This window comes from Gossypium arboreum, chromosome 6 (assembly GCF_025698485.1).
Source record: "Gossypium arboreum isolate Shixiya-1 chromosome 6, ASM2569848v2, whole genome shotgun sequence".
Classification (NCBI taxonomy): domain Eukaryota; kingdom Viridiplantae; phylum Streptophyta; class Magnoliopsida; order Malvales; family Malvaceae; genus Gossypium; species Gossypium arboreum.
This window is the reverse complement of record NC_069075.1, coordinates 80023179-80049215: the sequence shown is the minus strand read 5'-3', so window position 1 is coordinate 80049215 and position 26037 is coordinate 80023179.

Here is a 26037-nt window from a genome sequence, read left to right as displayed (position 1 = left end):
CTATGTTTAGTTGAGATAACCAGTGTGATTTAAATGTGTTCTCTTTCAGTTATGACTGACATTCCGTAATTTGGGTCCAACGATTGATTTGAGTTATGGGTGTTTACAATAGTTTTAGAATCACATGACAATTTACAACAAAAATTTAGGTGATTCTCACCCTAAATACATGAAAGTTTTATACTCTTCACTCCTTGATTGATGATGAGATGAGGATGAGGAGAGCTACTTCAAAATCTACCTTCAAAATGATTTTTACCCACACGTTTCAAAACAACTAGTTAAGCTTGTGGAAGCTTAGTAAGTACTAAAGAATTCAAACTTTTCCATTAAGTATAATTAACTAATTTAACAAATAAATAAATAACCTAACATGGTCATCATGTATTTGATCGATTGATCAAATCGAAATGATCAAGAGGGGGTGAATGGGCTTTTAAAAAATTTAGATAAGCTAGAAAGAAAAGATAGAAAAAAGAACACAACAATTTAAAGTGGTTCGACTCCAATTGTCTACTCTACTACCTTAGCTTTCCACAACTAAGGATTTTCCCAAATTTACTAATTTGTACAACCTTTGAGGACAAGGTTTAACCTTACAACTCCCTTAATATTTCTACCCAAATCTTAAGACACAAACCCTCTCAAAAGATTACAAAGAAGCAAACAAATAAATAACCGTAACAAGATCAGAATGTTTTCCAACTAAGCAAAAATAGACAAGAGTACAATTGAAAAAAAGAAAAACAATGAGAGCTCACAAGTGTGTACAAGAGAATTATGGAAGTATTGAGTACAAAGGTTATTTGCTTGATGATTTTTGTTTATATATGCTTTCTTATTGTTGTAGGATCTTTAGAAGCTGATATTTCTACCCTCTAATTGATTTCCAACCGTTAAGGTTGTTATGGTAGTTAATTGAGTTGTTGGGGATGTGAAAACCAAAACATTTAATACACCTGCAACAGCGAGTATCGATACCAAGTAAAAAGGTATTGATATTTTTTTGTAATAAATGCTAAATTTAGTGACCATTGGAGTTTCAATATCGACACCATAACAATTTATCGATACCTTATAAAAACGTATCGATACTAGATAGATACTTAGTTGATTTTGTGAAAAATAGAATGCCAAGTTGGTATCGTTTATTTGAAGGGTATCAATATTTTAAAAATATCGATACTTATTTAAAAAGGTATCGATACTTTTTGGCCTGAAGCAATTCTAACTTGTTTGAAAAGTAGTTTGCTTTATTAAAATTCTTTTAACGGTGGACTTGTCTTGTATTTACTATCTCGATGGGCTATCTTTATTCCATGTTTATTGTCCTAGTAGACTATCTCTATTTCGTGTTTATTGTTTCAGTGGACTATCTCTATTCCATGTTTACTGTCTTGACAGACTATCTCTGTTCTATGTTTACTACCCTGATGAACTTACCTTGCGGATGCCATGAAGTCTTTCATCCATGGTCTTACACCTATCTGCCATCCTGGTGTACTATTAGTTGATGCCATAGAATGTTTCATCCATGGTCTTACTCATTATACCTTGTTGCCATACCATCTTTCATCTATGGTCTTACATTGTATACCTTATACCTTATACCTTATACCTTGTAGCCATAGCGTCTTTCATCCATGGTCTTATGTCATATACCTTTACCGTGTACCATGCTGTCATGGTGTCTTTCATCTATGGTTTTACGCTATGTACCACATACCAAATTGCCATAGCTTCTCTTATCTATGGTCTTATGTCATATATCATTGTCACGATGTCACCTCGAAGGACCAATCAATATGACCATCATGGTAAATACCATTCCATTATTTCATTTCTCAAATCCTCCTCCCATTACCCTTTTACACCATTTAAACTTGATGCTCGAACACCATAGTGTTCCCTCCGTAAGGCCTGGAGCTTCGCCGAGGAGGAATCTAATAGGTTCTCTCCCCACATCCCTTCCTAGCTTCGTCTAACCCCTTGAGGTTTCCCACAATCATACAATGCATGTGCATATCATGATATTTCATGCTTATGCAACATGACTTACTTAAACAGTGTAAAGCATAACAGGTTTGGAGTCTGGAACTCACCTAAAACTTCATCGTTTCCATAGCTTATCCTTCTCTTCAAATGCAAGATCTTCCATTCTCCTAGAAATAGCTTACTACCCAAAAACCAAGTGGTTAAGCTTGCATTTCATCTTTAAATCTTAAGATTTAGTAAGCATGAAGAACCCTTAAAATAGTTTAGGAGGTACGTAACCTTATTTACCTATCTCACGCATACAAAAAGGTTAAGAACTTTACCCGCTTACTGGTTGCCCTACTTTTTCAGTTCTATCCTCATGAAGTCTGCTCCAAACAAAACTTTCCATGGCTACTCCTCATTTGAACTACTGAAAAAGATGAAGAATGGGAGAAATTGGGGACAAGGTCGGGAAGAAAATCATTGTGAGAACTATCCATTGCTAATTATTTTTCTCCCATTAAGGAATCGACTGGTTCCATTCTAACTAAACCAGATTTGGATCTCAATCATGTCCAATCTAGTTTCCAGCTTTCTTGTTTCTCCCCATATAGGCCGCCAACTTGCAATCTCTTTCAATTTAGTCCCTTAATTACTCTCAATTTGGTGTTAATTAGAAACCGGGTGCTACAGACGAGCCAGATGACAAACTAGGTTCAAGAGAGATTTTGACCCAAAAAATTATCTAACCCGAGATTAGCACCAAGTCCATTCAGAGATAGTGAAGAATCACCAATAAAACGGGCTTGTTGATCTATAGGCCCATTTTCCAAAGCTGAATCTAAAGACCCACTATCTGTTATAGTGTTATTCATAGCAGGCCCATGAGGGCCTTTATACGCACCACTAGAAATCTAGCCTCCTTGACTAAAAGAACCAACTTGTAGACCCAATCCACTAACCCTAATAACATCAACATTTTTATTGACCACAGTAGGCCCATTCTTTTCTAACGGGTTATCATAAATTACTAACCCTTTTCCCTTTTAACTTAGCATATTTTTTAGGGTTTAAATGTTGGATTTCCCCTTCAATATTCTCCCTTGAATCAAGCAGAATATTAAACCAATATCCCATGTAACATCCTAAATTAGGGCTTAGTTGTAACAGTGGTTTCGGGACCACAAATTCAACACAAAAAAAAATTTATTATATTTTTATGGTCTACAATTTCATAGGATGATTTCGTGAAAATTCTGTTCGAAAATTTTGACGTTTGGGCACTCAATTTGGTCGAAAGGACTAAATTATAAAAAGTGCAAAAGTTGAGTTCTACGTGTTAGAGGTGTCTAATTGTTATGAGATTTTAATCTGGAGGCCTATAAATGGTAATTAGACCATTCGATAATTTGTTGGACAAAAATGGACATGAAATGGGTGAAATAGAATATTTTTAAGTTAGGGGCATTTTGGTAATCTAGTAATTAAAATGAATTAAAAACAAAATTAAAAGCCAATTTTTGTCCATCTTCTACCCCATGGCCGAAACTTGCATAGAGAAGACATAGCTAGGGTTTTCAAGCTTTCAAGCTTGATTATCAAGGAAAATAAGATTTGGGCATAGATTGGAAATGAATAAGATTATGGACTAAATCAGAATATATAGTCATACTCGAACCTGAGGTAAGTTAATGTGATTTTAATAATGCAATATTGTATTTGAATGCTAATGCTTCGATATTACATGAGTTGTAAGTATATATATGTGAATACTTTGATATTATGTGATTATTTTGATGATATAACATGTTCTTGATGTTTTGCTATTATGATGAAAATGTTGCAATGCCATGTGATTATGAGATATTGCTATGTGAATGAAGCCACAATTCGAGTATGTCCGGTAAAGGTTTGGAAGTTTGATGGAATATGATGTTTCTTTGAAACGAGTAAGTTTGTATGTAAATAATATTTCGATTCTTTTTATGTTATTATCTTTTGTTACTTTATGAGATGTCGCTGCCTATAGAATAATCAATTGATGTAAACTACGAATTGGGATTGACTAAGAACAAGTTAGTAAAATGTTGAAAAGTGAAGAATTTCCCTATTGAACCTTCGGAATAGAAGAGATACGAATGATCTATTGCCAGAACACATGTGTAGTACTATGTACAGGCTACTATGCGTTTAAGACAGTTTTAGGTCACGTGTGTAGTACTAAGTACAGGCTACTACGTGTACGAGATTGTTAGGTCGCATGTGTAGTACTAAGTGCAGGCTACTATGCGTACCCGATAGTTTCGATCACGTGTGTAGTACAAAGTGCAGGCTACTATGGGTATCAGATGGTTAGGTCACGTGTGTAGTACTAAGTGCAGGCTATTACGTGTACCGGATTGATAGGTCGCATGTGTAGTACTAAGTACAGGCCACTACGTGTATTGGATGGATAAGTCACGTGTGTAGTACTAAGTGCAGGCTACTATGCGTACCAGAGAGCTTCGGTTACAAGGGTGCTATATGCACAGGCCACCGGGTATCTGTTATTATTTCGATGAGTTCAACGGGAAATTTACTAAGTGAAAATACATATATACATGACTATGTGTTGAATAAGTGCAAGTATATCTATGTGAAAAGTTGTGAATAATGTGCTCGATAATTGAGCGAATCTTTTGGTAAGATAGAATGGAGTAAGTGAAATTATGTAAAAGTGAAATTTTGTAAGAAAACAATTTTGGACAGCAGCAGTTGTGTGACTTTGAAAAATCACCAAAAATGATAAAAATTTAAGTAGAGATTGAATAAGATATGAAATTAAATATTAATGAGTCTATTTTCTCATAAAAGAAACGGTGAAGGCAAAAAAATTTCATATTCTGTGATAATTGGATTGTTGTGAGACAGTGTCAGAATGATTTTGGATTTCCTATTCTGAATTTGGAAAATCATTAAAAATTGTAACATAATAATTAGGGGTCATAATTTGCATGCTTAAAATCCTTAATGAGTCTATTTTCAATAGGAATTGATGGGGACAACATCCGAGAGATGTACCATGAGATAACTAATTTTTAGTGAAAAGAGGTCGGAACTGTCAGAAAGTGAAATAGGTGTATATTTAATGAATAAATTGTACTAATCCAAACTAAAAATTCTGAAAATTTTATGGTAAGAATATATGTTAGTCTAGTTTCAGGGAAAATTAGTGGTTCTCAATTTGGAGTTCCGTACTATGAAATAAATAATTTTTTAGTGAAGAGAGGCAGAACTGTCAGACAGTGAAATAGGGATATCTTTAATGAATAAACTGTACTAATTGGAAAAACCAAAAATTCTAAAAATTTTATGCTAAGAAGATATATGAGCCTAGTTTTAGATAAAATTAACGGATCTTAATTTTGAGTTTCGTAGCTCCAGATATAAATAAATTAGTAACTATGACTGGAGAAAATAGTATGACCAGAAAATTAGCAAAAGTGTAATTATGATTACATTTTCATGGAATCATGTTAATAATTTTCTTATTATTTTCATATGGGCTTACTAGCTTTAAGATTACTCCCTCCTCTCCATTTCCTTCGTGTTCTCAAGTTAACTCGGGGTTGGAGACCGTCGGAGACAGCATCACACTATCAAGCCAACAACTCTAGAGTATTGTCATATGTGTATTAAATACTTTCAAGTGAGTGTAAAAGGACTAGTTTTTATGTTAGATGTTGTTATGATTAGCCAAATGTATCGGCTTATATTGATTTATTGTATATGGCCATGAGATATGGCTTAAATGGTTATGGCTTGTAAGCCTAATTATTCTTGCTATGTGTTAATGTTTGTGATGTGTTTATAATTGGTTGTTATGAATGATTATTATAACATATATACATGATAAATGCTCTAAGACCATTCGAGGTTGTCGTGGCCATGGAATGAATGTGTGGCATGGTAGTAAGTTGATAATGATTGAATATGGACAAGTGTAGAATGTGAATTGGAATGTCTAACTTGGTGTAACATGAGTATAGGTAATAGACACATGTATGAAAACATGTAAATGCTTTAACAGAATTTTACTAAAGGATGATTAACCATTAAATTGATGTTATAATGTGTGTTTATAATGTGTATAAGTATGGGAGAGAATTAAGGACAACATAAGGCTCGGAAAATAGCCTAAGTGTTGGCTACACAGGCAGAGACACGGCCATGTGCCTTAACCGTATGGAGGACATGGCCTAGCACACAGGCCTGTGGCTTCGCCGTGTGAATCAATTAGTTTTGCTGACATCATAAACAGAGAGTTACACGGCCTGAGGACACGGGCGTGTTGAAGACACACGAGCGTGTCCCTGTGTCCACACGGGCGTGTGACCCTATTTCATGAAAATTTCTCTAAGTTTTCCTAGAGCTTTCTGAAGTCCTCGGTTTAGTCTCGAACCACCTCGATGTATGTTTTAGGCCTCGAAGGCCTGTATAAGGGATGATTTACATGTTTTAAAAATTTTTAATTTGGATGAAATTTTATGGCCTGGTTTTTCATGTTTGTGAATGTTTAAGTCCGGTAACGCCTCGAACCCTGTCCCGGCTTCAGATACAGGTAAGGGGTGTTACATTTAGTTGTATCAGAGCTATGGTTTAGTCAATTCTCAGACTAACCTAGCATGAATGAGAGTCTATCTATACATGCCATCAAACCATGATAGTGTGATGTCTCTCGACGCGAATGAGAACCATCTTGTTTAGACAGAGGTACTCTCCAACCGAGCTACCCTGACCATGTTAAATATGAAGCTAAGGTATTCGGGTAAAGTACAGTTATGATGAGCCTAAACTCAGAAAAGTATGAATAAAAGTTCATGATATGTATGTGATTACATGTGAGATAAAAATTTATGTTACGAGAAATACTCATGCTTGTTTGATATTCATATGATGTTGTGCACTTGACTTGTTTGATTAAGTGAATGTGATAAAAAGAAATTCATAAAGGTATGACTAAATGTTTTTAATATCATGTTACGGATAAAAATGTCATTTTCCCGATTGGACGTTGAATGTTGATGAATTTTAACTATGTCTTTAAATGAGACAAAGGATTATAATGTAATGAACTTTTTTACGTTAAATTGATAGATTGATTCATATGAATGTAATGAAATATTTATGATGAAGTGCCATATAAAAGTTTTGATTGTGACATACTTATCCATGTTTGTTTGGCCCTAATAAGATGCTATGTGCATGACTTGTTTGATTGAATGAATGAGATAAGTAAAGTTATTCAGAATCCATAGAATACATACATAAATGCACTGGTTTAAATAAGATAACTAAAAAGTTCGTGTCATACGAACGTGAATAATAGTTTGCCTGAAGTGGATGATATGCTTGTGAAAATGTTACTATGATGATGAAATAGTGTTATATGTATATGTGTATGAGAGATGAGTTAGGGACCTTACGACCCTACCCCCTTACTAAAGTGGTGTTTTGTAAAGGATTTTATAAGATCAGTGTTGAATAAGCTCACAAGTATGAGACCAAAGAGTTCATTTGTAGAATGATTATAACTATGATCAGAGATTTATTGGATTGATAAGTAAAGACAAAGCTAGTAAAGTGTGATGTCGAGAAACGTATTAACTGAAATTTCTTTAGAACCGATCTTCTTCAATGAAAATCATAATGTGAGATTTGTAATAACAGAAATAGTTGGAGGAATAAATCTTAACATGTAAGATATCTGAATGTGGTAATTATAGTAAGCAAATTATGACCATCTCTCTTGAGGTACTCTATGAGTTCATTTACTCTCGAAAGTATTACTGGGGCTATCTACTATAAATTGTTATCGTGCGAAAATGTTTTCTAATCTTGGAATAAGACTTAAGTATTGATGCTCTAACAGGTATATAATTTGTATTGCTCTATTTTCCCTCTAGCATTCTATTACGTTCCGTCTGTTGGGATTTTATGAGATAATGTACCTAATGTTATGATTTTGTTCCTTCTAATGGATGCTCTGTTTATATATATATATATATATATATATATATATATATATATGGGAAGGTATATTATCCTTATTGTATTTAGTTCCAGTGGGCTTGAATGATGTATTCTTCTGGACTTCTTTCTTCTAGGAAATTATTGAAATCTTCCATATTTTCTTATGAGCTTTGTTCTGGGTCTTTCATTATGATATTGTATCTTGGATTTCCTTATCTTGGATTTCTCTATCTTGGACTTCTTAATCCTGGTTTTCTTGTTATCTATATATGAAATTTATCAATCACGGCTCATATCTACAGTGTGTTCTTCAGTTGTGATAATCATGTCAAGTGTGACTATGCTTCTGCTTTGATCATAGTAATGTGGTACTTTTAGTATCTGGATTTCTCTAAATCTTCATGAAGGATTTGACATCGGCAAAGGCATAAGTGGTGAAATTGCTAGTATCAGCTTGTATAATAGATTTGTTTTCTCAAGAAAGCTAATCAAGTTAATGCCTTCGATTGGGAACATTTATACTACCTTGAGCTAATGCAATTGAAATGAACTTTGATTAGTATGATGAGTGAATTTTGCATGATTACATGTTAAATCGTTTTGACAATTGAAAGGAAGGATTTCCTGAAACTTTATCAAGTAATAATTAAGACCGACTTGGTTGTTCAGTTTGTATGGGTTATTATTTGAAATATTTAATGGGATATTTATGTCTGAATTTTTTTTCCAAGTCTGAAAATAAGATTTTATCTCTCCGGGTAAAAGACAGATAGTCTGAATGAAAGTGTATATATCTTAGAAGGCTTTGATACGATTTAAAGTTGCTTTGAATGATAAAGTTTTGTCTGGTGAAAGTTGAATGGTCTACTACACGTTGGTAATGATTTGAATATACGAGAATATTTTTAACCGAAGCCTTGAAACTGGTTTAGTCTAAATTGAGCAAAGACTTCTCGATTTTCAGTGATGTGTTTTAAGACAAGAAGGGCAGTGTGATAGTTTAAAGTATCTGTTGCCATAGAAAGGCCTAAGTTGAGATAGTGTAGCTGACTTGAATTATTAAAGGATGATAAGATAGTTATGGTATGATATCTGAGAATGAGATTACTATAGATTTCATATTAGAATTATTCCTATCTTTGAAAAGGAAAGATGTCATATGACTTGTTGTTAAGTAATTGATGAATCTGCAAATCATGTAGGTAAGTACTGAATTTCTGCTCATCAAACTTATGGGATTAAGTATCTTTGAGATTGTTGAATTTCTTAAAATTCTAGTTTTGGTTAATTAGATTGAACTCCGAGATTTATATCATGAATTATTGAAAAAGTGTAATATCCCGAATTAGGGCCTAAATAGTAGTGGTTTCGTGACCACAAATCCGAGATAGAAATAACTATTTTAAAATTATTTTGATGTTTATGATATGATTGCATGATTGTGTGAAAATTTCGTGATGAAATCCTATGCCTAAAGTGCTTAAATTGAAATTAGAGACTAAATTGAATAATTTGCAAAACTTGCATTCTAGGAGTTTTTAGTATGAAATTGCTTTGGAATATTAATGAGGAGGTCTTAAATAGCAATTTGACCAATTTCTAAGTCTATGGACAAAAATTGGACATGGATGAAATTTTTTTGAAAGTTTAGTAGGAAGGGCATTTTGGTCATTTAGTTATTAAAATGAATTAAAAACAAAATTAAAAGCCAATTTTTGTCCATCTTCTTCATTAGGCCGAAATTTCAAGGGTTCTCCATAGCTAGGGTTTGTTTCAAGCTTCCAAGCTCCATAATCAAGAGAAACGAGATTCAAGTTGCGATCGAGGGAAAAACAAAGTTTACGAAGAATAGGCTCGATTGCTAATATTTTGTATCGAGGTAAGTTCATGTGTAAATGTAGTAACATAATTGTCATTTTAAGCAATTTAATGTTGTTTATATGATATGATGCTTATTATTATCATGAAATGTTATGTTTTGTGGTTATTGTTGAATAATATGTAATTATGTGAATTACTTGATAAGTATGAACTATCACCGAAGTATCGATTTCGATATTCCGTGGAAGACGGCAAAGATGTGTAATCGAGGAAAAAGCCCGTTTGAACATTGGGAATAGATTAGAATACAAGTGACATGTCACTAGGATATTTGAGTTCATAACTCGTTGAGTTGAGTTCGAGTTCGTGAGATGTAACTAGGCATCCGAACTTGTTGAGTTGAGTCCGAGTTCACTTATGGGCGGGTTACATGGTAGCTTGGCTACATAAGTTCCGCAAGCTATTGAGTTTGTCTAGCTGCGGGTATGGCACTTACATTCATGAAATCTGCGTATTCGAATTATATTCCGATGTGCCCAACGGGTGAATCTTAAGTGAATGAGAAGAATGCCTAAAATGAAGGTGATATATTGGTAAGTGTGGTGAATGAAAAAATTTGACAGGTATGTGCTTAAATCCTCGGGTTGAGAACTTGGTATGATGAAATCGTAGAAAGATATTAAATGCAAACGAAACATGAATGTCTTGATGTTGTTTATGCAAATGATGTTTTATGTGGAATTGCATGATTATGTTACTTGCTATTTGCATGTGAACTTACTAAGAATTTATGCTTAGCCCCTCCTTTTCATTCATTGTAGTTGTTGACAAGCCGGCTTGAGAATCGGGATAGGTCGAAGACTCGTTCACACTATCCGAAGGCCTAAATTGGTAAAATGGCTTGTGTATTTTGAATGTGGCATGTATGGAAAAATACTCAATTTGTGTAAATGATTTTATGACATGGTTATGGTTTGGTAAGAAAAGGGTTTGTGAATTATTAACCATTGAAATGACCAATCTAAATCATATTTGATGCCATGTATGTTTAAAATGCTATTTAGTCCATGGAAATCTATAGTAAAGTGAAATTTGTTATAAAACAGAATATTTCTGTAGCAATGATGTCAATTTGAAAAATCACTAAAAATAGTAGAAATTGACTTAAATGATGAATAAGTTAAGTAATCAAGCTTAATGAGTCTATTTTCATATGGATTAAACAAAATAGGTATATGAGTTATATGTTATGAGATATTTTAATTTTTGTGAAACAGGGTCAGAGTGATTTCTGGATCCCCTATTCTGAATTTAAGAATTCACCATAAATTGTAAAAAATTAACTAGAAGTCATTATTTATATGTAAAGATTCCTTATTGAGTCTAGTTTTAACAGAAACAAACAACATAGTCATTGAAATTCTGTATAGAGAGAAATTTGATTTGTAATACACAGAGGTCAGAGAAGTCAAACCCTGGAACAGGGGAGACTTTAACTAATAAACTGTACTAATTGGCCCAACCAAAAATTATATAAAAAAATTAGTAGATATATATATGAGTCTAGTTTCAGGAAAAATTTATGGAATTGAATTTTGAGTTTCATAAGTCGAGATATGAATTTTTAAGCAACTATAACGCAGATTACCAGCTTGTCTGGAAGTTTTAAAAATAAATTGTTTGAGCTGTATAAGTAATGAATTAAGGCCGTTAACACCTCGTATTCGACTCCGGCGACGGTCTCGGGTACGGGGCATTACAAAAAGCTAATGGAGGCTCTGAATTTTAATGATGACCAGAGGTAGAACTAGTGAACTGTCGGGCTGTATAAAATGATAGAGAACTTAAGGCCATGATGATCGGACTAGCTACGCTATTTGAATCCGAGAGGATTCAAGTATGATGTGTATATACATATTCTATGACGCTATGGGTTCAACCCTTGTATACATGAGTTCTCTGATAGAAGTCAAGATTTGATTGATGCGTCATATAACACGGAATTGTTCATGACTTTAGTATGAGAAATTAAAGAGCTAAGTATTAAACATAGCCTGAGTAAAGGTTCTTCAACAATGATTATGAGGTAGTGAAGTTTATGTGATAACCGAACCACTCTTCTAGTAAGATTTTCAAGGACAAAAATCCCTAAAGGGGAGAGAGTTGTAACATCCCGAATTAGGGCCTAGTCAGAACAGTGGTTTCGGGACCACAAATTCGACACAATAAAATTTGTTTTTATTATATTTTTATGGTATACAATTTCACACGATGATTTCGTGAAAATTTTGTTCGAAAATTTTGACGTTTGGGCACTAAATTTTGTCAAAAGGACTAAATCGTAAAAAGTTCAAAAGTTGAGTTCTACATGTTAGAGATGTCTAATTGTTATGAGATTTTAAATTGGAGGCCTTTAAATGGTAATTAGACCATTCGATAATTTGATGGACAAAAATGGATATGAAATGGGTGAAATAGAATATTTTTAAGTTAGGGGCATTTTGGTAATCTAGTAATTAAAATGAATTAAAAACAAAATTAAAAGCCAATTTTTGTCCATCTTCGACCCCATCGCCGAAACTTGCATGGAGAAGATATAGCTAGGGTTTTCAAGCTTTCAAGCTTGATTATCAAGGAAAATGAGATTTGGGCATAGATTGGAAATGAATGAGATTATGGACTAAATCAGAATATATAGTCGTACTTGAACCTGAGGTAAGTTAATGTGATTTTAATAATGCAATATTGTATTTGAATGCTAATGCTTCGATATTACATGAGTTGTAAGTATATATATGTGAATAATGTGATATTATGTTATTATTTTGATGATATAACATGTTCTTGATGTTTTGCTATTATGATGAAAATGTTGCAATGCCATGTGATTATGAGATATTGCTATGTGAATGAAGCCACAATTCGAGTATGTCCGGTAAAGGTTTGGAAGTTTGATGGAATATGATGTTTCTTTGAAACGAGTAAGTTTGTATGTAAATAATATTTTGATTCTTTTTATGTTATTATCTTTTGTTACTTTATGAGATGTCGCTGCCTATAGAATAATCAATTGATGTAAACTACGAATTGGGATTGACTAAGAACAAGTTAGTAAAATGTTGAAAACTGAAGAATTTCCCAATTGAACCTTCGGAATAGAAGAGATACGAATGATCCGTTGTTAGAACACATGTGTAGTACTATGTGCAGGCTACTATGTGTTTAAGACAGTTTTAGGTCACGTGTGTAGTACTAAGTGCAGGCTACTACGTGTACCAGATTGTTAGGTCGCATGTGTAGTACTAAGTGCAGGCTACTATGCGTACCCGATAGTTTCGATCACGTGTGTAGTACTAAGTGAAGGCTACTATGTGTATCATATGATTAGGTCACGTGTGTAATTCTAAGTGCAGGCTACTACGTGTACCGGATTGATAGGTTGCATGTGTAGTACTAAGTGCAGGCTACTATGCATACCCGTTAACTTCAATCGTTTGTGTAGTACTAAGTGCAGGCTACTACGTGTATCGGATGGATAAGTCATATGTGTAGTGCTAATTGCAGGCTACTATGTATACCAGATTGATAGGTCGCATGTGTAGTACTAAGTGCAGGCTACTATGCGTACCAGAGAGCTTCGGTTACAAGGGTGGTATATGCATAGGCCACCGAGTATCTGTTATTATTCCAATGAGTTCAACGGGAAATTTACTAAGTGAAAATATATATGTACATGACAATGTGATGAATAAGTGCAAGTATGTGTATGTGAAAAGTTGTGAATAATGTGCTCAACAGTTGAGCGAATCTTTTGGTAAGATAGAATGGAGTAAGTGAAATTTTGTAATAAAATAATTTTGGATAGCTGCATTTGTGTGACTTTGAAAAATCACCAAAAATGGTAGAAATTGATTTAGTGGTTGAACAAGATACGAAATTAAATGGTAATGAGTCTATATTCTCATAAAAGAAATGGTGAAGGTAAAAGAATTTCATATTCTGTGATAATTAGATTTTTATGAGATAGGGTGTGACAGCCCTATTTTGACCCTAGTCGGGAAGTGGTTTCGGGACCGGTAAACCGAATTACCGAAATATTTGGATATAATATTTTATATCTAAAATATATGTTTATGCCTGTGTGAATTTTTAAATGCTTTAATTTTTACCAATTGATGTGAAATTAATTGAAAATGGACTTATGTGAAAATTTTGAGAATTGTGTTAGGTAAATTTTGAAAGGACCTTGTATTATGTGACTTTAAAACCCAAGGACTTGCATGTCAAATTAACATTTTATATATATAGTGGCCGCCATGTGGGATAATCAATGAAAATGTATGTATTTTATACATATATTAGTATTATTATATTATTATAATAATATATGTTATTAGTGTTATAATAAAATAAATAGAATAGTGAAAGGTGAAAAGAACAAGGCTTAGTTCATTTTCTTTGTTCTTCAATTGCCGAATATAGGAGGGAAAAGTTAGGCTTTCGGTCACTCTTGGATTTTTGCTAGATTAAGGTAAAATCTCATGTTATTTCCTTTGAATTTTTTTAAGTGTGGTTGATAACTAAGTATTTGACTTAGCCCATTTTGAAATTTTGAATTCTATGGTAAATTGGGCATTCACCATGATATGGATGGTAAGAGATGGTGGTTGTTTTATGCTTTTATGAGTAAAGGTGGATAAGTGAGGTTTAAACTTGTTAGATATGCATAGTAGTGGTTTAGGTGCTTTGGGGAATTTTGGCTAACATGTTGGAGCTTACCGAAATGGAATTTGAGGTTTTGAGCATAGTTTATATAATTTGTGAATGAAATACTTGAAATTATGAATTGGGAACATGAATTTAGTCGGCCACTTAAGACAAATTGTCAAATAATGCTCAACATTAGTGCTGTTACTTAATTGGTAAATTGAGCTTAGAATAGGTGAATTAGTGGTATGGGGAAAGTATTTATATTTGGCCATTAGTTAGATATTGTTAAAATCATTGAAATAGGGAATGGTAGGTTTAATTGAAGAAGTCATGCTTTGTGTGCCTTATTTGCTTATTGAACATTCGGCTTTGTCCCTAGAGAAATGAGTGAATTGATGATAATAGTTTATGAGGATTAGCTTTGCGGTTTATGTTTAACAAGATGAGAAATAAATTAAGATGAACTTAGTGTGCCGATTGGGAGCTAGGAAGTTGAGTTGAAGATAGAAAATAGTGAGTAAATATTCCATAGACATTTTTTTTAACATTAAAGTTCACATGAATTTAAGCTTACTAAGCGATCACGTATTCGGCTCTTGGTAATTATTATGTCATGAATAATGAGTTTGATTAAAAGGTTTTGCAAACGTGATCTAATCAATAATTTAGTTGTGATTTGTAACATAGTTGTATTTGGCCGAATGTGTTTGTAATGGAAAATTTTGTTGTGTGTGAGTGTGTGGCATTAGTAGTTAATGGCATTCGGCATTGTTTAATTAAAAATTTGAAATGAATGCTTGAAAGTTAAATAGGTCGCTCTAATGACCAAATATGCTAAAAGCTAATATATGGACAAATGATACGAATGAATTGGTTTTTGAAATGCATATGGTTGCCGTATTTAATGTGTTTGATTGAGAAGTAAATTTTGTTTGATTTAGCTCAAGAGCTTAAAGGATCAAAGTTGGATAAGGGAAAGAAAAAGTAATTGAATAGCCGTGGACATCTAATCGTCAACCACTTCGAGGTAAGTTTTAAGTGATTAAACGTTGAGTGAATTCAATCATAATAGGATATGATGAGCTGAATTAGTAAGATATGATGTGGCCATGATATGTTCTAAACACAAATCGTAAGTTCTCAATTGTTTGAACTTGGAAATTTTAAGAACAAAATTTTAATAATCTGCTTAGGACAGCAGCAGTAACGTGATTTTAAAAAATCACCATAAATTGTTGGCGTTGAATTAGAGGCTGAATAAAATGTGTAATCAAAGCTTAATGAGTCTAGTTTCTTATAAAAGAAACTGTGTAAACAAAGAAATCTCCTATAAAGAGATAATTAAAGTTGTGTGAGACGGTGTCGAAATGACTCGAAATCCCTGTTTCATTTTTAGAAAATCATTATAAATTGTACAAAAATGTTTATAAGATAAAATTTATATGCTTAGACTCCTTAATGAGTCTAGTTTCAAATGAAATCAAATAGAACACATTTTGAATTTTTTTTCAATGAGAAATTTGATTCGTAGTGAAGAGTGGTCAGATTAGTCAAACAGTGAAACAGGGGAAACTTTAAGAAAAATCTGGTATTTATTGGCCAAACATAAAATTTTGAAAATTTTATGGATAGAAGATATATGAGTCTATATTCAGGGAAAATTAACGGCAATTGATTTTGAGTTTTGTAGCTCCAGTTATAAATAATTTAGTGACTATTGCTCAGGAAAACAGTTTGTAGTGAATATGTGAATTTGTTGTAAACATTGATGAAACTATTTGAGTTGCTTATAAGCTATTGCTGAAATTGATGTATAAGATATGTATATGTGGTAAAGCCGAATGGCCAATGTGATGAATGTGAATGTGTATATATGTGATAAGGCCGAATGGCCAATGTGACGAATGTGAATATGTATATATGTGATAAGGCCAAATGGCCAATGTGAGGAATGCGAATGTGTATATATGTGATAAGGCCGAATGGCCAATGTGACGAATGTGAATGTGTATATATGTGATACAGCCGAATGGCCAATGTGATGAATGTGAATGTGTATATATGTGATAAGGCCAAATGGCCAATGTGATGGATGTGAAAGTGTATAAATGTGATAAGTCCCGAAGGGCATTTGTGTCAGTACTATATCCGGGTTAAAACCCCGCAGGCTTTATGCGAGAATATTATCTTGATTAATGTCCATAGGCTTCGTGCTTGTACTATATCCGAGCTTTAAAGACCCGACGGCTAAATGCTAGGATTCAAGTAAGACTTTGATATTGAGTATCTGCAATAAGTTACCATCAAATATGTGTTATGTATTTAAGATGTTCAGGTACGTATTACTTACTCATCGGTGGAGTGATTTCGAGGTGAATTATCAGTATCGAAGAGGTAGGTAATGTGATTAATATTATGACTCCAAATATGTGAATGATCTAATTGGTAATGGTATGCCTGTATAATGAAGTATGTGATGAAATGTTCTTATGTATTAGAGCATATTCGCCCAAAAGCCTTATGGTTTGAGTATGGGTTGGGCTAAATGTACCAAAGACAAGGTAAGGATTATGTTTTGCACATTTACGTATATGTGATAAGGAATATGTTTGTTTCTTTATGTGCCTACGGTAATTTAGTATTTGTCATGTTGAAATACTTAAAAATAAGGGTGTGATTATGAATAAGTGGAAAGGAACATGGAAAGTTGAAAATTGATGAAGAATGTGCTTTGGAAATATTTGACCATCTAGGTCATTATTATTCGAAAGTATATATGTGACAGCCAAGTGTTGCGTTTAATGATATTATAGTTCGAGATGAAGCTCTAGATTAACTTCATCGAATAGTTGAAATGAATGACCAACGATAGTGATTGAGAACACTTTGTTTTGCTTAAAACTTACTAAGCATTAAATGCTTACTCCGTTCTTTGAATCTCTGTTTTATAGATTTTGGTTCGTCAGCTATCGGACTCGGGATTAGTGAAGTCGAAGTCGCCCACACTATCAAAGCCCTTTTGGTACACTTTTGGTTGAACTTTGAAATGGCATGTATAGGACTACCCATTTTGTTGTGGGTCATGTACCCTTTGGTTTTGTATATATTTGGATAGTCATGCGAAAATGGCTTATATACACTTTGAGCATAGTATTATAATCGTTTTGTATGTTGTTCATTAAGAGGTATGGAAATGTTTGGAAACGATTAGCCATTGGAATGGTTAATCATGATCATATTTTGTGCTATATATGCTAAAAGGGTTAGTTGAATCATGGAAACTATGAAATAGGTAAAGTCTACCTTAAAGGCAGATGCTGATAGGAGCAGTGATGTAAATTTGAAAAATCACTAAAAATAGTAGGAATGGAATTAAATAGTGAATAAATTATGTAATCAAACCTTGATGAGTCTACTTTCATATGGAAGTAACGAAATGATCATATCAGCCGTATCTTATGAGGTGCTTAAGTTTTCGTGGAACAGGGCCAGAGCGATTTCTGGATCCCCTGTTCCGACTTTTAAAATTTACTATAAATTAACCAGAGATAATTAGAAGTCATTCCCTATATGTAAAGATTCCATTTTGAGTCTAGTTTCTTTAGAAACAAACGGCATAAGTGTTGAAGCCCTGTACAGGGAGATATTCAAGTCGCAATGCATGAAGGTCAGAGCAGTCGAACCCTGAAGCGGGGGAGACTTTAACTAATAAACTGTACTAATTGGCTCGACCAAAAATTCTAGAAAACAATATGTAGATGGAATTATGAGTCTAGTTTCAGGAGAAATTTACGGAACTGGTTTTCGAATTCTGGAACTCGAGATATGATTTTTAAGGTAACAGTGATGCAGTTAGCCAGCTTGTCTGGAAATGTTAAAATGGGCTGTGCAAGAAATGAATTTTGTCTGTGAACCCCTCGTGTCCGACTCCGGCAACGGCCTTGGGTACGGGGTGTTACATAGGGTTAGAATGATTTTTGAATCCCCTGTTCTGATTTCGAAAAATTATTAAAAATTGTAAGAAAACATTTATGGGTCATAATTTGCATGCTTAAAATCCTCAATAAGGCTATTTCCAAAAGAAATTTATGGGGACAACATCTGAGAGCTGTACCATGAGATAAATAATTTTTAGTGAAGAGAGGTCGAAACTATCAGACAGTGAAATAGGGATATATTTAATGAATAAACTGTACTAATTGGATAAACTAAAAATTCTAAAAATCTTATGGTAAGAATATATGTGCGTCTAGTTTCTGTAAAAATTAGTGGTTCTCAATTTGGAGTCCCGTACCATGAAATAAATAATTTTTAGTGAAGAGAGGTTGAAACTATCTAATAGTGAAATAGGGGTATCTTTAATGAATAAACTGTACTAATTGGCTTAACCAAAAATTCTGAAAATTTTATGGTAAGAAGATATATGAGTCTAGTTTTAGATAAAATTAACGGATCTTAATTATGAGTTTTGTAGCTCCAAATATAAATAAATTAGTAACTATGATTTGAGAAAACAACATGACTAGAAAGTCAGCAAAAGTGTAATTATGATTACATTTTCATGGAATCATGTTGATAATTTGCTTAATATTTTCATATGGACTTACTAAGCTTTAAGCTTACTCCCGCCTCTCCATTTCCTTAGTGTTATTAGGTCAGCTCGGGGTTGTAGACCGTCGGAGGCAGCATCACACTACCCAGCCAACAACTACTGAGTATTATCATATGTGTATTAAATACATTCAAGTGAGTGGCATGTATAAGGGCTAGTTTTTATGTTAGATGTTTTTATGATTAGCCAAATGTATCGGCTTATATTCATTTATTGTATATGGCCATCAGATGTGGCATAAATGGTTATGGCTTGTAACCCTAATTATTCTTGCTATGTGTTAATGTTTGTGATGTGTTTATAATTGGTTGTTATGAATGATTAGTATAACACATGTACATGATGAATGCTCTAAGACCATTCAAGGTGGTCGTGGCCATGGAATGAATGTGTGGCATGGTAGTAAGTTGATAATGATTGAATATGGAAAATTGTAGAATGTGAATTGGAATGTCTAACTTGGTGTAACATGAGTATATGTAATAAACACATGTATGACAACATGTAAATGCTTTAACAAAATTTTACTAAAGGATGGTTAACCATTAAATTGATGTTATAATGTTTGTCTATAATGTGTATAAGTATGGGATAGAATTAAGGACAACATAAGGCTTGGAAAATAGCCTAAGTGTTGGCTACACATGCAGAGACACGGCCATGTGTCTCAGTCATGTGGAGGACACGGCCTAGCACATGGGCGTGTGGCTTGGCAATGTGAATCAATTTGTTTTTCTGACATCATAAACAGAGAGTTACATGGCCTGAGAACACGAGTGTGTTGAGGACACACGAGCGTGTCCCTGTGTCCACACAAGCGTGTGACCCTGTTTCATGAAAATTTCTCTAAGTTTTCCCAGAGCTTTCTAAAGTCCTCGGTTTAGTCCTGAACCACCCCGACGTATGTTTCAGGCCTCGAAGGCCTGTATAAGTGACGATTTACATGTGTTTGAAAATTTTTAATTTGGATGAAATTTTATGGCCTGGTTTTGCATGTTTGTGAATGTTTAAGTTTTGTAACGTCTCAAACCCTGTCCCAGCTTCGGATACGGTTAAGGGGTGTTACATCCCATATGGGACACACCTTCCTTATTAGCCTTACCATTCCCATTCCTCTGATTTTCCACCTTGATCACCAACCAGCCAACATTGAAGGCCCATACTCCTCAACCCCTTCATTTGAGCCAACCTGTACACATGGTCGTGCCTCCGTAGGAGAGTCAACTCCATCAACTTGTTGCTTGTCTTGATCAGCCACGATAGTACATGATTTTTTTCATATAGCCATAATGGTCACAAGCAAAACAGACATTCCAGGGAGATTCATACTTCACCCTTTGTACCAAGCCATCCACCTTGTCTCTAGACACTAGAGGCTTATTGAGATCAAGAAGCACTACCATACTAACAAATTTGTCCCATTGAGCATTTTATATGTTATTGTAGAGTTTGATAACACGACCCACCATTTCCCCAATTGTCTTGATAACACTCCTCCTATACCTAAACACAAATATACCTGGGAGACGAATCCAAGCAATCACATTAGGAGGGAATGATTAAAACGTTAAAAAATACTCCGTCCATAGTTAAACAGTTAAATAATGTCCATATACAATCTGTGACCGCTTAGTTAGAGCATGAATGTACTTAACCTTCGTCCATAGACTAAAAACTAGTCATTGTAACACCCTTAACCCATATCTATTGTCGGAACAGGGTTTCAGAGTATTACCAAAACTTTCAGAATATTTTACAATAATTTATGTAAATTACTATTCATTAATGATATCATACAAAAAATCCCTTAATTGGACCCTTGAGGCCCAATACGAGTATTAAAATCGAGTCGGGACTTAATCGGGAGCTCTAAGAATTCTTCGTGACATTTCAAAAATTTTCCAAGGTGAAGGGCTCAAACACCCGTGTGGTCCAAGGCACACGCCTGTGTGACCCTAGGACACGCTTGTGCAACAAGCCGTATTCAACCCTGCATAACTCTCTAACTTCTGAACATGGCCATGCCCCATGCACATGTGTTAGGCCGTGTGGTTAATTAATTTAATTTGAAATTGGTTACAGGTTTCACACAGCCAAGACACACGCCCGTGTTCTAGGCTGTGTAGCACGGATGACTGAAACATACGCCCGTCTCTCTGCCCATGTGCTCAATTCTAGATCATTCTGTTTCTCAAAATTAAGGTGCAGGGGACACACGGCCTAACTACACGCCCATGTTACCGAGTCGTGTGTCACACACAGTCTAGACCCGCGCCCGTGTGTCTACCCATGTGGACAAAATAAAGCCATTTCCTAGCCTCATTTGTCACCCAAATTTACCATTTTCCTACACTAAAACACACTCCAAATACCAACCAATTCAAGCATCCAAATTAAGCAATTTCCATCATCCAACATGGCATATCATATTATATGCATACATGCTTACAATCTTACCTTAGTTCAATCCATATATTAGACATAATTTAATCAACTACTTAACATATATTTATCTACCATAACATGGCATTACAAGTATATCAAAACAACCATTACTAGCCATTCCAATAGCTAGATTACAAGCATCATTATCAAGCCAATAATGGTCAAGTTGTCCTATACATGTCACTATACCAAAATGATTTTACTAAGTATACCCAAAATAAGCTAAATGATAGTGTGACGATGATCCAATGATCTCCAACATTTGCAAGCTTCCGAGCACTATAAAACAGGGAAAATAAAATGGAGTAAGCATTACATACTTAGTAAGTTCGTATAATGGAAAACTAAACTTTCCAATCCCATTTATTAAATCTAAGCATATAATATCATGTTTTCCATCCATTAGCAAAATTACCTAAACACATGCATTCAATCAAACATGTTAGTTACTGAAATCTTCATATCAATCAAGTAAATGTAGATGAGCACTTCATACTATTTTCCTTCAAGACATCATTCATTTCATTCCATAATTCTCTTACCATACCAAGAGTACTGTCCATTGAATCATTGAAATTTCGATGGATACCCAAGTAGAACACTCAAGCTGTACGATTCAATAATCCGTCAATTCTTACTCAAGGGTACCCATTAGGGCACTTAACAAAGGAACACACTCTTGAGCCACATATCGTACAACAGGATCACCAGTCCAGGCTAAATCCTTTATATAAGTATGCTCAGAGGAGCTCAATTAGGATTACCTCAGTCCAGGCTAAACCCGAATCATAACATATACTCGAGAAGTATTATATCAGGATTACCCGTCCGAGCTAAATCCTTTCCATAATGAGGTTAATAGGATTACTCGTCCAAGCTAAATCCCGTCTGCAACAAATGCAAGACCTCATCCATTTCGAGAAAGCATATATATTCATCGGAATTCAATATTCAATCGGGACTTAACCCTTTTTCGCCATTTCAAGCATGTATTAAATTGTCAATTATAGCATTCCAGTAATGAATTTTAATATAAGTTACATTACATACAAACACAACATTCAATTAACATATTTACATACTCGATTAAGTTACACGAGCTTACCTCGACACTTGTTCGCATATAAAATCTACTAATCCAAAAATTTTTCTTTTCCTCGGTCTAACCTCGAATCTTTGTTGTCCGGATCTATATAAATAGCTTTAATCATCAATTTCTCATATTTCATATTTATTTGAACTCAATTTATGCCTTAGGCATTTGCCCTTAACTTTTCTATAATTTCTAATTAAGTCCCTAGGCTTGGAAAATGAAACTTATGCAATTTACTCCCTATTCCAAGCCTAACCAAAATCCCATTACAAAATTTACAGCACATGTATTCATAAAAATTCAGCATTTTTCTTCAATTTCACAAGTTTACATTTTAGTCTCTAAATCATGTTTTCGTCAAATATCATTTTGTAAAAGTTGTTGATCTATCAACAACCTTTCATTTTCTACCTTAAATTTCTAATTTTTAGCATATACATTCTTGAACCATTTTCCATACTTTGATAACTTTTTAAATTAATCCCCCAAATAGATAGTTTAAGCTATCCTGATTTCAAAGATATCAAAATTACTAAAAACAGGACAAGAAAACTTACCCAATTAAGCCTTGAAAGTTTCTTCTCTCTCTCCTAGGGTTTTCACATAATTTTGGGGTTGAATATGACAAAAATAATAAGATGATATCTTTTGTCATCTTTTTAATTAATTAATTATTTCAATTTTCAATTTAGTCATTACTCTTTTCTAATTTTTCCATGGATGAGTCACCAAAAATCTACATACTTTTCTTTAATGGTCTAATTACCATATAAAAACCTTTAGATTTTAATCCCATAGCTATTTAATCCTTATAGCTATTAGAATTTAACTTTCGCATTTTATGCAATTTAGTCCTTCATATAATTAAACACTTAATCGATAAAATTTTCGCATCAAAATTTTCACATGACATGTCTATCATAATACGGACCATATAATAAAATAAAATAAACTTTATTTTTGGGTCGGATTTGTGGTCCCAAAACCACTATTCTAATTTCACTGAAAAATGGATTGTTACAACTCTCCCCCTTTAGGGATTTTCGTCCTAAAAAATCTTACCAGTAAAAAGATTCGGTTATTGCTTCCTCATAGTGTCTTCCGTTTCCCAAGTAGCCTCCTCTATACCATGTTGTTGCCAAAGAACTTTTACAAAAGCTACCTTTTTATTTCTTAACTCTGTTGTTTCTCGAGCTAAGATTTCAATCGGCTTTTCACTATATGTCATATCTGGCTGAACCTCTACCTCTATCGGAGAGATAACATGTGAAGGATTAAATAGGTACTGTCTTAGCATAGACACATGAAAAACATTATGAATCCGATCAAGTTCTGGTGGTAAAGCTAACTGATATGCAGCCGGTCCAATTCTTTCTATAATCTCATATAGTCCAATGAACCGTGGACTCAGTTTTCCCTTGCGACCAAATCAGAGAACTTTCTTCCAAGGTGATACTTTCAAAATAATTTGTCACCGACCTGAAATTCTATTTCTTTTCGTTTCAGATCAGCATAACACTTTTGACGATCAGAGTCTGCTTTCAAACTATCCCGAATTACTTTCACTTTTTCCTCAGTGTCACGGACTAAGTCAACTCTGTATAACTTTTTCTCACTGAGCTCAGTCCAGTACAATGGAGTTTAGCATTTGCGACAATACAAAGATTCATACGGTGCCATTTTGATGCTAGACTAATAACTGTTATTATAAGCAAATTCAAGCAAAGGAAAATACTTTTCCCAGTTACCTTCAAACTCAAGTATACAACATCGAAGCATATCTTCCAAGACCTGTATTTCTTGTTCAGATTGACCATCTGTCTCGGGATGAAATGCAGTACTAAAGTGTAACTGAGTACCCAAAGCTTCTTGCAATTTACTCCAGAATCAAGATGTAAACCGAGGGTCTCTATTTGAAATAATGGAGACAAGCACTCTATGCAATCTAACAGTCTCAGAAACATATAATTCAGCCAATCTATCAGCCAATCGATCCAAGGAAAAATCCATACGTACTGGAATAAAGTGTGTAGACTTTGTCAACCAATCAACAATTACCCAAATGGCATCTTTCTTTCTTGGAGATAGGGGTAATCCTGATACAAAGTCTATAGTAATTCTTTCCCATTTCCATTCTGGTATCGTAACTGGCTGTAATAGTCTAGAGGGCAACTGATGTTCAGCTTTTACTTGCTGACATATCAAACACTTAGACACAAACTCAAAAATATCTCGTTTCATTCCTGACCAATAATACATCTTTTTCAGATCATTATACATTTTAATACTACCAGGAAGTATAGACATGTTACCATTATGAGCTTCATTCAAAATCTTCTGTACTAGTTCTGAACCTTTCGGTACACTTACTCTGCCTTTGAATAACAAACAATCACCAGTCTCGATTTGAAATTCTGTATCCATTTTGCTTGCAACTTACTATCATTTTTTTGAGCTTTAGAGATCTGCTGCAAAAACATTGGTCTAGCTTTTAACTCAGTTATGATTGAATCATAATCAGATAGTTACAATCAAGTATTCATTACTCGCAAAGCATACAGAGATTTTCTGCTCAGAGTATCTGCCACTACATTGGTTTTTCCCGAATGATAGTCAATAACAAGATCATAATCTTTCAGTAATTCAAGCCATCTACGCTGTCTCAAATTCAAATCTTTCTAGGACATCAAATATTTCAGACTTTTATGATCAGTGAATATGTGACATTTTTCACCAAACAAGTAATACCACTAGATTTTTAATACAAACACTATGGCTGCCAATTCAAGATCATGTGTCGAGTAGTTCTTTTCATGTGGCTTTAGCTTCATGAAGCATATGCTACCGCTTTACCTTCTTGCATCAAAACATGGCCTAAACCATTCAATGATGCATCACTATAAATTATAAATTCCTTACCCGATGCATCACTAACACAGGTGCTTCTGTCAATAAAACTTTTAATCTGTCAAAACTCTGTTGGCATTTATCAGACCACTCAAACTTTACATCTTTCTGTATTAAACGGGTCATCGGAGAAGATATCATTGAAAAACATTTTACAGACCTCTGATAATAGCTAGCTAGTCTTAGAAAACTTTAGACTTCTGACACATTCTTTGGTGGCTTCCAATTAACAATGGCTGAAATTTTATTTGGGTCTACCCTAACACCTTCAGCAGATACTATATGCCCAAGAAAACTAACTTCCCGTAGCCTAAATTCACATTTACTAAATTTGGCATACAATTCTTTCTCTCACAAAGGTTGTAACACTATTCTCAAATGCTCCACATGTTCATTTTCATCTCAAGAGTAAACCAAAATATCGTCTATAAATACCACCACAAACCTGTTTAAACATTGG